Source organism: Berghia stephanieae, chromosome 13, assembly GCF_034508935.2.
Source record: "Berghia stephanieae isolate SIO BIC M18660-M18661 chromosome 13, UCSD_Bste_1.3, whole genome shotgun sequence".
Lineage (NCBI taxonomy): Eukaryota > Metazoa > Mollusca > Gastropoda > Nudibranchia > Aeolidiidae > Berghia > Berghia stephanieae.
Window position 1 is genome coordinate 27618565 of NC_088372.1, and position 17500 is coordinate 27636064.

Below are 17500 nucleotides of genomic sequence, written 5' to 3' on the forward strand. Positions count from 1 at the left end.
GAGAGAGAGAGAGAGAGAGAGAGAGAGAGAGGGGGAGAGTCCGGAGGAGGGTTGGAGAGGGTATAGAGAATAACTGAAAAATCATAGAGCACAAGGGTTGAGAGAGAAAGCTGGGACGGCCGAGGGGGGGGGGGGGGTTAGGGCTTATGCGACATAGTAATCGACCTGCAATCTTCGGATCATAAACATATAGAATCGATACTGATGTGTATAATATTGTGAGCGAGTGTGAGAGCGTGTTCAATATCCTCCACCTAATGGAGCAGTCCACAAACAGCAAATTTACATTTCGATTTGACAAATGATGCAATTAACCGGCTTGTACATTATTCTATGAATGCTAGAGACTTTTTTTTTGGAATATCTGAAGTAAATAAATCATTTTGTTGTAATTTTTTTTTCAAAATTGTTATTAAGTTCTAGTTTAATATATAATTAAGAGCTTCATCCATTATAATTTTCAAAAAATTATTCAAGAACTAAATACAGATAAATGTATAAACAGTTGATAGATATGAACATAGAAAACAAATAAATGAATATAATCACTGATATCTAGAAGAAAACCAAATACTACAACTACGACTGCTACTACTACTACTACTACTCCTACTACTACTACTACTACTACTACTACTACTACTACTACTACTACTACTACTACTACTACTACTACTACTACTACTACTACTACTACTACTACTAACTACTACTACTACTACTACTACTATACTACTACTACTAACTACTACTACTACTACTACTACTACTACTACTACTACTACTATACTACTACTACTACTACTACTACTACTACTACTACTACTACTACTATACTACTACTACTACTACTACTACTACTACTACTACTACTACTACTACTACTACTACTACTACTACTACTACTACTACTACTACTACTACTACTACTACTACTACTACTATACTACTACTACTACTACTACTACTACACTACTACATCTCCCCCTATTAGTAATTTTCTAAAATCGAACGCTTGTAATACGGTTTCGATAAAATAATTAATATAGTTTATAATAATAATAATAATAATAATAATAATAATAATAATAATAATATAATAATAATAATAATAATAATAATAATAATAATAATAATAATTAATAATGATATAATAATAATAATAATAATAATAATAAATATAATAATAATAATAATATATAATAATAATAATAATAATAATAATAATAATAATAATAATAATATATACGCCATGTTTTAATCCAATATTGCGGTTTGCATTTAGGCGATCTTTCATATCAAGTCGCAATGTCGAATTCGTCATCATCATCATCCCCAAGTCCGAATCATAACCACGGTATCGTTCTGAGTGGAGAGTCCACGGTAAGGATAAAACCCGTCCACCCTTCCATAATAATTTAAGGTCTGTCTATAACAACCCCCCCCCCCCCCCCCCTACTCCTTTTCTCACCACCTTTCTGCCATACTTCATCATCGCATCCCACCCCACCACCACCACCACCCACCAATCACCATAACCGATCAACGACTCGCTAATCTGTCGGTGCTGCTTCCTTCTGTTTGGTGTTGCCCGATTTCATACCTGTTACTAACAATCTACCTATGATGGTAAAACCATTATCATCACGACAATTGCAATAATGGTAGTAATAAGAATAATAATAATAACAATAACAATAGGGTTGGAGATAGTTGTGTTCTGATTTGTGATGCCGATGATAATGATAATAATAATGATATTATTGATGATGAGGGTGAATGTGTGATCGATGATGACGTTGTTGTTATTATTGGTTAGCGTTGTTGTTAATGTTAATGTTAGCGTTGTTGATGTTAATAATTCGTGATGTAATAATAAGCAAGCCTGATTGCAAGTGCGTCGCGACTAGTGTCTTTGTCGGTGTGACGGCGCTGTGTGATAAGCATGACTGTAAAATCTTCATATTTTGGACGTTGATGTATTTAATAATATATTATATATATATATATATATATATATATATATATATATATATATATAATATATATAACACTTGTATTTTCAGAGGATAGTTGTGCTTATAAGCTCGTTTCTGATGTCAATGCGTACTTTTTAAAGAACAGCATTATTTTAATAGTGGTGTGTACTATTATAGGATATAGAATTGATATGAATATGTTTATTAATTTATGTTTTATCCATGATTTAAACTATTTATTCTTTGTTTACGATCCTCTTCGAGGGTCCATCACTTCGAAAAGAAGGATTTGGCGAGGGAAGGCGGAATTGGTTAATAGAATTTGACTGTCTTTATTTGTTCCGTTTATGTTTTTTAAATCTACAATTATATTGAGAAAGAGTGAAGTTTATATTTCTGCAGTTATTCCATATGGACCGACGTGTACGTATATGCAGGTCTGTCCTCCGAGAGTGCAATTATGGGCCTAGTTTAACATTGTTGTAATGTACAATATTGTGCGTCATTTTTTTTTTTTTTTTTGAGATTTCCATTACAACAATGAGCCCATAATGAATTGGATTATCAGACCTGTAAATAAGTACACAAAATTTGAACACATTGCATTACCTAAAGATCATATCATATAGTGAATAGGGAACAATGATGTGATGCCAAAATACCGCCAGTTTTTCGTACCTTTTACATCATTCAACTTATAAATAACAATGTGAAACCGAATGTAAGCTTCAATTTAATATACGAAGACAGATAACATGGACGTTTCAGTTTTCCCCTTTATTAACAAAACAGAATGAATGAAACACTACAGACGAATGAGATAATGTGGTAGTGGCGTTGGTAACAACAACAAACACAACATTTTGGAACCCCCTCATATATTACTATATATTTTGTTAGGGATTGCTTATGATTCTGGCGTTTATTGTGTTTTCTATTACTTATTTTTTAATAGGGATGCATAGAAGTAATTCTGATAGTCCTTGTAATAATAATAATAATAATAATAATAATAATAATAATAATAATAATAATAATAATAATAATAATGACTGACTTGACTTTGGGGCCTTTAGCTTCCTAATCATCCGATCGGGACGTCTCGGCTGCCTCTCTAATAATAATAATAATATTGAAGTTTATTTATATTGAGCCCAATCCTCTATACAATAACGTTCTATGCACATAAGAACAACATCAATCCATTTCTTTTTTAAATTCTCAAAAAAAAGCTTCTTTTACGTCTTGGTTCCATATTCATCTGATTTCAAAGATCGATTAACTCAAACAAACTTCTATCTTTTCAGAATTAACTCTTAAACCTAAGACTTCAAAACATGCTTACTGGAAATTATCCGAATAAAGTGCATTTATTATCATTTGGATCATATCGTACGATCATCAATACTATAAGAATTATCACCAGTATTATCTCTGTTGTCTAGAGTGATGAAAGACCCCCATCAATAATAACTTAGAACCCCTTGGTAATTCTGCCACGACACGTCCATCCTTTAAGACCCTAGGTAACATTGAGACGGACTGTGTAATCATTATGTATAATACTATGGCCTCCCGGCACTCTCTTAATTAAGAGAAGGCGTAAATATTTATGAGGCGCCTCTCCTTCTCTTTGCTACATCCCGTAATTCTGTGGTTCCTTGGAATGAAGGAAGAAGGTCTTGGACATGACGTATTATGCTAGCTCTAGATCTCTGAAGCCATGTTTAGTAGGAGTTCCAAACGATGTTAAATAGTACATGCCAACATGCAATCGGTTTTTTTAAAGAACAAAAGTTATAATTTGTGTTTCATTAGATAATTTTTTTTTAATGTCGGACGAGCTTTATCCAAAATTCTACATGCAAATATTTATTTTCTCTCTTTTAAAAATAAAGATATCGAAGTGACTAGGACAGAAATATGATTTTTTTTAACGTGTGTGTGAAGGGAAATTGAATTTGGGGGATGACTTTATCTTGTATTTTTCTGTCTGCTTTGTCTGACACTGCATCATATACAGATTTTCATATCTCTTTTAAAAAGATTTGAAATCTCATATTTTGCAACTGTTCGATTGGACCGTTTTGAAGTTTGTGATTTTTTAAGACTGGCATCACATCAGTTGTTAAGAATTTCAAAATTGTATTTTGACTATTAAAAAAACGTGTTTTTTTTTTGGGTTGTTCTTTTTTTTCTTCTTCTTCTTTTTTTTTCAAAATCAAGTGTTGATGTTATCGTTATCTGTTATTGGTGGAATAATAATTTCTTGCACAAAGGACCGATTATTTAATCTAGTTTTGGTAACATTAACTATGTGCCATGTGTATAGGCTACTGCTCGGATAGTTTTAAAAAAGAAAATTTTTGATTTTAATTTCTACTTGATTTTCTCAATATTATTTGTGTTGATCTTGCGATTCATTACATCTTTGTTCACGGAAAATAATCCTTTGGTACTGGAGAAAATATATTTTTAATCAAATGATATGTTTTTACTTCCAGTTGTAGTTGAGGTTGAAAATGACAAAACGATTTTGTTGTATTATTCTTGGCGAAAATGCCAACTGTGATAAAAGAACAGAATTCAGGGTTAGGATAATTGACCATTCCTGGAAAAAAAACAGTGAAAGTAATCGTTGCCTACCGACTACCTGAGACAAAACATTAAACGTATTCGACTTCGTGGAAACTTCTCAACACCACCTTCTCGTCGTATTTCATATGGAAGAAACAGTTATCTTTTAAAACACCAAATCGACCAAGATAGATCCAACGTCTTTTCAAAGTCTTTTTTTCTTCAAAATAATCGTCAGTTCGTGCTTTCTTGGGGCCATAAAAAGAAAGTCACATTCAGGACTCACTGGGACTGACATTTCAGATCACACCCATATACATCTCTCTCTCCCTCTCTCTCTCTCTCTCTCTCTCTCTCTCTCTCTCTCTCTCTTTCTCTCTCTCTCTCTCTTTCTCTCTCTCTCTCTCTCTCTCTCTCTCTCTCTCTCTCTCTCTCTCTCTCCCTCTTTCTCTCTCTCTCTCTCTCCATCTCCGTTCATTTATTTATTTATTTTCATATTTTTCAAAATTTATCAAATACATATACACATATACACGCTACCTCCCCCCCCCCCCCCCCCCCCCCTCCTCACACGCTCACTGTTCTTTATTTCCCTGTTTCTATTTCTTGCCTGATACCTTATACTCATCTCAACATTTCACTTACTTCCACCACCACCACCACCACCACTACCACCACCACAGCCACCAGTATCACCCTATAATACACAATTCCCAAGAGTCCCATTGGCTAAACACCCAACATGGCAATACCAGCACCATAGCCTGCCAGAAAGGACCCCCAATAATTAACACTCATTGTCATCGGCAACCCCAAGCCAGTAGTAGTGACCAATGGCGAACTGACCCCCCCCCACCCCACTGACCACAACCGACAACCCAGTGTACAGCACGCCCGATCACCAAATGCTAATGAATCAAGCACAACAAAATGCGTCATTAGTGATATCATTGTCGTTATCGTTTCTATAAATACCATTATCATCACCACCATCATCTCCGTCATCATTATGGTCCAGAATTACCAAAGACAATTATAAAGGCAAAAAAAGCATTACCTCTTGATTACCCCAAAACGCCGTGTCTAAAACAAAGGCAGGCAATAAACCAAAACGGTCAGAGAACAATACATAACGAAAAAAATCCAAGCCAGCAATTCTTATAATAGAACAAAAATAACTTGCTCGTTTGGACTGCCAGAAATGGAAATTAAGAAGATAAAAATATTGACCAGTCTTCTATGCTTTCTACTTCTTCTGGCTTGATATATGATGACAAAGACAAAAGCACCTCTGAAAAATTCCAACATACACATGAGATTTCTATATTGTAAGTAAAGTCACCAACCCGTACTTCCTCTTGTACTGGAGCAATCTTTTTTGCGTGAGTCGTGGCCAACATCTCGTACATAATCGAGTCGGGCATAACTTTGGAATACGCTAGAACTGTTGGATACTTCATTCTTCTAGCTGCCTTGGAGTATTTCATGGCATATATTCATAAACAGACTGATGGTCAAGATTATCTCTCAACTCAACGTGTTGCTAGTTACAGTGGACATTGTTATGTGAACGATGATCGATAGACCGCCTTCAGAAAAATACTGTCAATTTTATGTTGTTAACATTTTCAACTACCCTCTTACGGCTTAAATCAATGTTTAATAATTGTTTATCAAAGATTTCTCTGTATTTCAACCTACAAATTCTGTTCTAAAAAACAAGCCATTGATTTTTGTGTAGTTTCATCACACACACACACACAAACACACACACACACAAACAAACAAACAAACAAACAAACAAACACACACAATAAAACCGTCAAAAATATTTTTTTAAAGAATAAAAGCAGCAAAAAGATTTTTAAAAGAATAAAACCAGCAGCAACATCGCAACAACAGGAGCCCACCACCAATCAACCGTATTAGTTCTTCAAACACCTTGGAGTCCGAGTGACGTTGATAACCAGTCGCATCGGAGGCCCCCATCCCCCCATCTCATCATGAGGCGGTGTTGCAATTCTCACCACCTTAAACCAACGGATCAGGGGAGTCGAGGGAATGGATCAAATGAAAATGACACTTGTGGTCATCAACTAATGAGACAATGATGACCCTTAAGACTTCTTGGAGTTTTCGGACACTTGATTGTCGTTGTTGTAGTGTTGTTGCGTTGTGTGGACGCTTTAGCCATAGGTCGTTCTGGTCATACCGTCACGACTACTTGCATGGTGAATACTACAAAGTCTAGTCTAGACTCTGGAACTGTTTTACGTAAATTCCCAATCATTTGACCAGGACTTGGTCATTAGTTGACCATTGTTGGCATCCGTTCTAGTCCGCGTCTCTCCGGACAATTCACTCTATTATTCACATTGTTACGTGGAGCCATTCGTGCAGAAGAATCGTTTAGATTCTGGAATATTCACGTGCTTTTGGGAGTCAAAAATTTGGAATATGGAATTTCCTTAGCAACTGGATCTCATTGAATTATAAATGCTTCAGAATTTACATATTTGAGTATTGAAAGTGATCTCATTTATATTGGGTAAATGTTGAAATCACTCAATAATTTTCTGCGATTGAATAAGGATTGGACTAAAAGAAAGACATGCACAAAGCTACGCGCAATCCCTATTTTTGTTATTGAAAGCAATTCAAAATTCATATAAATGTTTAGTAAAACAAATGGAATCAGCATATTTTGAATCCAATACTCTCTGACCTCGTCATGAGGTATCATACACAAAGGAGATGTAAGATTTAAACGCGTTTTATTTTGTAAACGGCATCTACCTCGAAGGATCTGAAATTTGTGTTTGTTTACATACGTGTTCCAATGACGCGTTTTGCTTCGCTTGCAGAACGCCTCCCTCTTCACGACTCGGGATTTTGCATTACTGTTAATAAATTAGGAGTGTTTGATAGTCGTAATTTCAACAAAAAGGATTCAAAGATTCCTCTTCATCAACAGAACATCGGAGACGACAGAACAAAGACAACTAGAACAACCACGAGTTTTGATAGTTGATATCTACGCTTGAAATGATCGAGTCCCTGTGGTAGGTCAAAGTTCAGTTCAAAGTTCGCCATTTCTGCCAAGCTGTTCTCTTAATGTTTGATTTTCTTTAGATGTTTAATCACAAATTTAATACTTCATAATCGTTAATGACAATAAAATATAAATAATCTTCAATAGCCAAACATTTTCTAACTCATATAATAATGTATATAACTTCCGTAATTAAATTATACAATTGAGGCAATGCAAAGAATAACAAACCTAAGATCGTATTTTGGAATTTAAATAGAGGAGAATAGTTTATCTATTAAAAAAAGATCCGTTCTAGAAACAAATATACATCGTTCACAAATTAAATCAAATAGCGATTAATTCTAGATTGTTAAAAAAGCGCTTTGAGAACATTGAGTCGATATTGTGCTATATAAAAGCTCAAGATTTGATTTATCAATTTTAATGGTGAATAGATAAAATTATATTCAACCAAGTATTGCTAATGAAAATAACAAAATAAAAAATATATAAAATACTACTTCAACATAAGTCAGCCATTAGTATCACTCACGACATTTCTTTTTGTTTTCATTTCTTTTAAAAATTGATTCTGTTGTATTGCTTTAAGCTTTTTAAAGAACTAACTTATTTTAAAATTCAAATTGAGTTTCTTTTTGACCTCCCTGCTTCATTTACTGTTTTGTTGTTTTTACATTTAAAGTTTTTTTTTTTTAAATACTCATTTCTGTGTGTCTTTGAGTTTATTTGTTTATTTATTTCTCGTATTTTGTATAACCGTATTATATTTAGTGTTTATATGTAACTGTTCTATAGTGCTGTATGACAAAATGTACTAAAACAATATGATCTATATTATAATATTATATTTATTCGATATTTACTAGAAATTGTTTAGTGATGTAATATAATCAATATTGATATCGATACCTATAAAATCATATTTTCGATCCGGTTATAATAGTATGTGTAACATTATTGGAAATTTATAACAGGACAGTAGAAAGAAAAGTAAGATTTTCTTTTTAATTAAAAAAATATAGACTTATAGAAAAAAATTAAAAAGAAGAGAATACGAAATGATGATAGTATAAAATTGGATGTCTCTTCTTTTTTCATAAAGATTATAGAGCATATCTTGAATTACAGTAGAAATACATATTGAGATAAAAGTGTTCGACAATCTGATCTGTCCACTAACATTACCAAACGTCAAATGATAGATGGGAAACTTTAAACTTCATGCATTTAATGTTAAAATGGCCCTCAACTGGCTGAAATTCCTAATTTAGTAACTTCACACATCTGAAAGAAATCATGGGTTTTATTTTCATTTTTGATAAGTAAAGGGTCATTTGAATTTCAATGCAATTAGAATTTCTCCCGTTGATACTTGTTTTTCTTTATAAGATCTTCAATCTGAAATTCTTATATCGCAAACCACAAATTATTAATTTCTAAAAATGCAAAGCTTAAGAGTTTTTTCAGAATCCGAGAGTTATCCTTAATATATCAGTACTATTTTTGGAAATATCGCTAATGTAAAGAAATGATTTTAAAATGTTCTTTATTCGTTTGTTTGACGTCTTGTTATTTGCAGGTCTGATGACCAAAATTGCTAAGATCCCAATGTTGTAATGGATTTACTTTCAATTTTTAAAAAGCCCACAGAATATTATCTATGACAACAACAATGTTCAAAAGGGCCGATAATTGCGCCCGGTTTTCAGATTTGTAAATATGTTCGTCGGTTTTTTCATTTAAGCTAGGTTTCGTCTCTCGTTTAAAATTATTGTTGACCTTTTTATATATAGATAGTATGCGCTTGGCTAAGAAGCTCACAACATTGCCATCCGGAAGTATAACGGTAGATATTAGTTAAAGTAGCTCTAAAATATAAAGAGTGGTACATAAATTGCTACATTCGTTCAGCCTTTTTTAAACAGATCCAAAAATAATTGACATTCCGGGGGGAATTGTTACCATGGTGTAGTGCCTTTCTCTTAAGGAGCTAAACAATTTAAGACAATTATAGACTTTCTTCAATTTTAAATGTATTGTTACAGATATAAGGTCGCGATAAAAATAATGTAAAACAGGCGGAAGTCAGTGGTCTCCTAATTATTGTTATGGAAATACTGTCGAATTTTTGCCAATTACAACAATTGAATAAATCCATCTATTATATTTTACAACAATATCAAATTAACCCATAATAACGTTACGTTATGTTATCAAACTGACAAATAAGTGCACAAGGATGGATACGGCATCTCTTACCGTTTACGTCAATAGAGCGATAACAACAATACAACTCAAAATGGAAAATGGCCGGGTTACGTTTAATAGAATTGACCAGATAAAAACTAAGCAAAAATTATGATGTGGAAGAATTCGGCCATGCCGATAAACGGTCAAAGAGCAATATTATGCTCATTTCATCCGTATCTATTTTTTTTAAAAACATGAGCGAATATAATATTTTCATGGCTGATTTTAGTAATAATATTTTGGATTCAACATAAATTAGAGTTTTCCCCTTTATGGCTGCTCTTATCAGGTAAAATAGGAGAATGACATTCTCAAATTACTTCATTGTTTTGTTATGTTTTGTTTTATTGTCAAAAAGCTCTTTGTTGGTGTTTTTAATTTTTTTTTGGTTTTTGTTTCGTTTAAGTATCATTGTCGACACCATTTTTGATTTTTTAAACCTGATCTGTATTCTTTTTGTTTTTGAAACAGGATAAGTTTCATTGTTTACCAATTAACCCTTCATGTGATCTTTTATGTTCTTGTTGTTATTTGTTTGTTAGTTTATCCCTTCATCCTACGCTAACTAGGCCGATACATTACATACAGTGTTATTCCGAGTTTTATGATATCCGTGTTATGATATTTTTGTTTCTTTGTTGATAATCTGTTTGTTCTGATAATTCAGATATTACTACACGGTGTCCCGGAAGTCTGGAAACAATAACAAATCGGGGTTTTTTCTGAAACTAATAAAGTTATGATTATGAAATTTGTTTCGGTTCATAAAGAAATAATTCAAGTTTTTTTGTTGTTGTCACGTTTATTGATGGCAATTAAATCAGTGAGCAAGGAAATGTTCAAAAACACTTGGAGATAAAATCAGGGGCGCATCAAAGTACTGTTCATATAAAATGGTGGACACGTTGAAATGCATTACAGAAATGTGTATTTTTTTTTAAATCATTAAAAATCTTTAAAGTCATTTTTTAAAATTTCTGTTTTGTTTTAAACAAAACTTGAATTATTTCTCGGTATTTTAGCTAACACTCTGCGATTAGCAGTCTGTTTCTCTATAAACTATTTACTTATTCGTTTCAAATTTCTGGGACACCCTCTTTCACACCAATGAGTATAACATAATCATATAAATGATATCTCGCGTATGGGTTTCCAATATATTAAATTACAATATATTCAACTTTAAACAATGCACAATGTTTACTAATTTTGGCAGAAGAAGAGGGATGGAAGGACTGACAATGCAGAGAAGAAAAAAAAACAAGAGATAAAAATTAAACCGATGACTTGAGTATGGCACCAATCAAGAAGAGATATTTTAAGTGATTTACCAAAGAAGTTATAATCTTTCCGCTTCTTTTTTATTATTTGTTTCTTTAGATGAGAAAGGGGGTGGTTGTCGTTGATGCTCATTTTATATTTTGTTGAATTGAAATCCTACTTCATATGATTAGAAAATGCAAACAAGCAAGCAATACATTAGGGACCAGGCATTGGTTTAAGATAAGAATCGAAATAATTGTGTATGGAAATTATGTGCCAGACAAAGCAAAAAGAAAAATACAAGAAAAAAAACATTTAAAAAAAAAGAAATATGGACTATAAGTCAGGTAGATTTTTTGGATGTATTTTCTTTAATTTTAAATGTCTTTTTTCTTTATTTGTTTGTTTTTCTTTCTACTTTGTCTGGTACAGTTTCTTGAGATTTTGTAGATTTGACACAAGCAAACGACACAACCGTCTTGGAGTAGTCTAGTCCTGTTCAGTGTCCTCTATTGTTTCAGTGGTCCTGTTGTTAATGTCTGTGTCTGGCTGTAGCTTAAGCTGGGCTCTAGTCTATTATAAGATGAACCTAAGTCTTCTACAACTAGCATACTGCCGTTCAGTGGCAAAACGCTTTTAAAAGATGTTTGGCCTGAAATCACTTTCTTCAAATATCGAAAAAGATGACACCAAAAATTGTCAAAACCATTTTCGAATTGTCAGAAAAACGAATTTTTTAAACAAATTGATTTGCCAATGTTGTTTATTAATCATTACTTTTAGGTCTAAAACTATCTCTGGCTAAAATGAACATTATTGCATTGTTGGTGTATGAGATGCGTAGAACCTGAAGATGGCTTGTTAGGAGAGAGGATTGCTGATCCGCTTTTCTGCCAGTGTCATGACTTCTCTTGCGACATGCACGTTTATTGACTGTGAAGTTGATATACATTACCTTATCTACATACTTGACTAATTGTCTGAAAACAATATACGTCATGGTGCGTCTGACGCTCAAGAGAAAATTTAAAGGATAGTTTCAATGTTAAATTATATAATCAGAGTCATGAGGGCTTGAGAAAAAAAATGAGCGTTTATATAGCGCAATATCCACTAAACGTGCTCAACGCGCTTTACAATGGGTTCCTGGCCAACAGTAAATTTAACATGAAGGACGATATTACATTTTTTTTCCTACAAAGACAACGCTGTTAACGGCCGGGTACTCATTTTACACCTGAGCACGGTGAGAGAATGTGAGAAAAGATCCTTCTCTAAGGACTCAACTATTCGCCGATTGAGGCTCGAACCCAGGACCTTCCGATCCAAAAGCGAGTGTCATACCACTAGGCCACATTTGTCCAAAATACTCCATGTCAGTTCTAGTGGAGAAAAAAAAATCCATAACCAGTCTCAAATTCTTGTCTCATTTTGCGTCATAGTGGTGATAACGATGACGACGACGATTATGCTAATGATCGGAAACTCGAGAGTGATCATCAGAGACCGGAAATGGACATATATACTCCTCAATGCCGGATAATACGGATTTTTGCCACTTTTGGATAGTATCATCCGAGTCCCCTATTGATTCTATCTACGCAACTATATCCACATACGAAGTGACTATTCTCACCCCCCAGATGCTAGTCTTCATAATAGTAGTCCACAATTGTTGTATGTTTAATCCAAAGGTTGTAATGCAGTAATTTGTTACGTTTTTTGTCACAAGTTGCACAATTTAAAAAAAAATCAATCAAATCCAAATCGCAGAAAGCCGGCGACGTTTTTTTCGGTAATCCAATCGGGGCGGGGGGGGGGGGGGGGCGGTGAGAATAGAGGCAGCCATCCACATAATATGTCAGTCAATTCGACATCCAAACCAGTTTGTCTTCTACAACCTTGTCGACCACTGAAAACGAAAACAATCATAATATTCTCAGTGCGGCTATGAGGTCTTGTGGTATGGCACTCGCTTTCTGATCGGAAGTCCTGGGTTTGAGCCTAGCTCGGCGCATGGTTGAGTCCTTGGAAAAGACTCTTTACTCACATTCATTTTCTCATCGTACTCAGGTGTAAAATGAGTACCTGGCAGTCAACAGCATTGTCTCTGTCGGAAAAATATCTATTATCGTCTAACAGGCGTCATGTCTCGTTCTTTATGCTACGTGTTGTAGTTGGTCAGGGACACTTTGTAAAGCACTTTGAGCACGTTTAGTGGATATTGCGCTATATTAAAGAAATTTCAAAAAGCTTAAAGCTATCGCTCTCTCTCTCTCTCTCTCTCTCTTTCTCTCTCTCTCTCTCTCTCTCTCTCTCTCTCTCTCTCTCTCTCTTCCTCTTTCTTGTTTAACAAATTGGGCACAAAACAAAATAGCACTGATATCAAACCAACTCAAAAAGTCAAAGGATTAGATTGATAATAAAACAAAACCTGACACTATTTTCGACACCTTTATTAGACAAAGTTATCAAGTGAGTTTAAGTTAGGAAAATAAGAAACAACACGCTTTTTCGAACTGCGTACATATTTAATGATTTATAAGCTTGTATACGTCTTGTTTTTATTATTGTTTTACCTTGTTTTAATTCAATCCGATGATTTATTCCTTCATTTTCATGTGGCCATTCCAAAACATTTTTTTTAAAAGCAGGCAAAACAAGAATATTTTATCCTCACCTGCATGAACAAACAATTACATAAAACGATGTTTATTTGTTTCATTTTGTTTCATTGTTGAATTTGTCACAGATAGAAACATTGACAAAAACACATTATACATATTATGATTTATTTTGATATCATCAAATACCACATTATCATTAACAAGTTTCATTTCAATCAAGAATTATTAAAATTAAATTATTCTGGACAATTGCGCTGCAATGACATTTTCATTTTCAACGAGTTTCTATAACAGTGAGGTCTTAATTTTTCAAAATAATTAAACTCAAAACAAAAACGAAAATTGCTCAAATATATAGACAAACTAAATGGGTTTTAAATTTCCTTTTAGGCCGACATCATCCTTTCAAAAAACGCTGTAAAACTATTTAAAGGTAGAGTTAAATCACTTTAAGACTTTTCAAAACACCTTCTCAGAAAATGTTGAAGTATTGAAATTCACCTGGCATCTATGCAGTTTTGTCGCTAAACTATTCTAAACTGGCGGTTCTATAGCACAAAGTTACCATTAACTCCCGGTAATTTTTGAACACCCATTAAAATTAAAAATTCAAGCATTTTGAAGAACAGCTTATGAAAATTCAAGTCATGTATTTTAATTCATGTTGCATTTTGATCACTCATTCATTTATCCGATTTTCGTTTTCCAGTTTATGTGATATTTTTTATATCTTTTGTTCCTCTTTGTCAACCCTGAAAGTTTTTATAAGATAAAAGTAACAGAATGGTCTGAAAATGTTAATTCAACCGATTAAACACATAGTATTTATATTTGAAATAGTTATATAGAGAAAATCAATATTGTCTATAAAACCACACTTTTAAAAAGGAACCTTCATTTTTATAATCTGTATTATTTTGATTTTATCTCTCTCCTTATTGACTTAATTCAGGATTATTCCCGAAATCTTATACTTATTCAACACAAACATTTATTTTTTTAAAAACTCATTTTGAAAGCACTATCTAGGTACATTTTCTTCATAATTTCTTCAATAAGACGAGCTTTACAAAACGTCACTTCCCTCGTAATGACGCATGGTAACTTAGTAACTGGCTCCGACGAGCATAAAAGCATATCCAGAGGGGAAAAAAACAACATTATAAACCTGATCATGTTTTGACTTTTACACATTCTGATCACAAGACATATGAAAAGTTCTAGCCAGCATGAAGAATAAAAAGCGTAGAACCACGATGGCCGCCGTTGCTGGGCGACGTGACATCAGACTATTGAATCCAATTGTTGTGACGTACAAAACAAATTTGAATAAGAGTATAAAGTTCATTGTGACGATTTTCCTGTAGTTGGAAATGAAAGGGCTAAACAGACTTATTTTTCTTCTCGTTCACCTCGAAATAATACTTATCTAAGTCCAGAATGGTGTAATAGGGACGCCATTTTTTCAGCTTTGTTGTTTTTTTTTTCAGCTAGTCTTGTCCCCTAGATACATGACACATTTATAAACATTCATTTCTGGTGTTAAACTTCTGGCATCAAATTTCACTCCGGTGTCTCATTCATCAAGCTGTTTTCTACTCTTATAATATGACATGATTAGATTGCATGACGTAAAGTCTTAACTGTTTATCAATGTAATGTATCATATTAGTGTACACGTATGAGAATAATGTGTGCGTGTGTGGGGGGAGGGGGGAGAGAAATTGGATAAAAGCTGACGTGAACATATATTCAGGTCTGAAACCCGAACGCAATTATGTGCCAACTTTAACATTGTTATAATAGACAATATTTTTGCGTCATTGAGATTGCCATTACAATAATGGGCCCATAATGAATTGGGTTATCAGACCTGGTAATAAGTGCACGTTGGTAAAAGCTAAATAAATCTGTCAACTTTAATCCGATTTTAGAACAATATAAAAATAAATAATAACATTGATCTCAAAATTGCATAAAATTTGAGTGATTATTAAAACTTTTTTTATATTGTTTAATTTCTGGTACCAAATATTTCACCCAATATCTGGTGATAGACAAACCTGTAGAATAAAATAGCATGCGATGTAAGTGTATGATATTTTATTTTAAAATGATTTCATGCTCCGAATAGATTGATTATTCTAAAAATCAATACACATATTTTTATTTTTCTCCTCCTACTATAACTACTTATTCTGCTTCTAGTACTACAATATTATTACTGCTACTACTACTACTACTACTACTACGACTACTACTATTACTACTACTACTACTACTACTACTACTACTACTACTACTACTACTACTACTACTACTACTACTACTACTACTACTACTACAAACAACAACAACAACAACAACAACTATCACCACAACATACTACCACCACCACCGCCACTACCACAACTACCACCAGCTTCAATACCTCTATAAAATACATTTTCCCTCGTTGCCTCCATTATACAAGAAACTTCCTTCACCACACTCCCCCGCCCCTTTCATTCTTCTTTACCTTCGCTTGACCATAATTTGTTTTCCCTCACTATCAGACATTATAGAAAGGAAATGGACGGGTCAATATTTTAGCCGGACTGTTAAATAACCAGTACAATGTTATTGTAGTTTGGCATGTGCTACTCTCATTTATTTACTTGTTCTATTTATTTCGTTTCAGTTTGTTTGTTCCCGTATTGTTTCCAATTACCCGCCCTTTTTGAATTCCCTCCTATGTTATTTTTAGTTACTTCCACACCTGCGCCTATTTTTGAACCACGCAGAACAAGATACTTGCATAAGTTGACTTGTAGATATAATAGCCTTATGAAATTCAATGTTATTCAACGAAAAATATCACTTCTTGAAAAATAATACTTCTTCAGTGTTTAGTAATAGGATTTAAGTCATTAATAATACAATAATTATATAAATGTTATCAAGGTCAAATCGTTTTAAGAAAAGAACATCATAGATTACACCATAACATATTTAGATAGACCTTAATCAAGTGTGATGTCAATGTTTTAGGTTTTCAATTTTTTTTAAAAAGCAGCTTTGTCAGATTATCCTTAGAATTCATTTTTTTAAACCTCGAAAAACTGATACTTGGTCACATCGTATTTTTCCATCCAATATTAGAATTTGGAACAGCCTGCCTGTGGGATGTAGTTAGCTTTGAAATATACCTTCAACGGTACAGAGACAGAATCGCTTCTGTGCCACTCTAAACACCAACATGCACATCAAGAAGAAGAAGAAGAAGAAGAAGAAGAAGAAGAAGAAGAAGAAGAAGAAGAAGAAGAAGAAGAAGAAGAAGAAGAAGAATGATATATGAATTATTTTTTTTCCGGGAAATATAAACATCTTATTAATATACTATTTATATTCATTTTTTTTCTCATATATCATGTTTTGAAATGAAAATAGATTTATCTATTAAGGATACAAAGTTTCTCATCAGAAAAAAAGACCAACATCATTGCTGCCGAAGGTGTTATCGTTGTTTCCTGATATGGAGTTTATTTGTTTTTAAAAATATATTGTTGATGAAAATTATGATTTTGGGGGTATACATGTTTTCAAAATTGATTTAATCATAAATAATGTTGGAAGAAAAAAAAACTTTAGAATATGAACAAACTAGATAGCGCAATCAATTGTGACGCTTACTCTTATAACTTCGCTTCCAATAAATCTTGCAAGTAGGGTAAATGTATGTGTTGGTGAAATTGAACCAAATGTGAATG

General features: G+C 33.2%; 1 protein-coding gene across 10 annotated transcripts in view; it reads left to right on the plus strand.

The window, feature by feature from the left end:
• LOC144958678 (innexin unc-9-like) overlaps positions 1–17500 on the plus strand; it is an 867612-nt gene that overhangs the window by 824069 nt on the left and 26043 nt on the right. Inside the window, exon 1 of one of the 10 annotated variants that reach the window (XM_078890801.1) lies at positions 6470–7618. The exons of the other annotated variants lie outside the window; for them this stretch is intronic. The gene's annotated coding sequence lies outside the window, so the exon portion shown is untranslated. Of the gene's footprint in view, positions 1–6469; positions 7619–17500 lie in introns of those variants that run through there. 10 annotated transcript variants of the gene reach the window in all.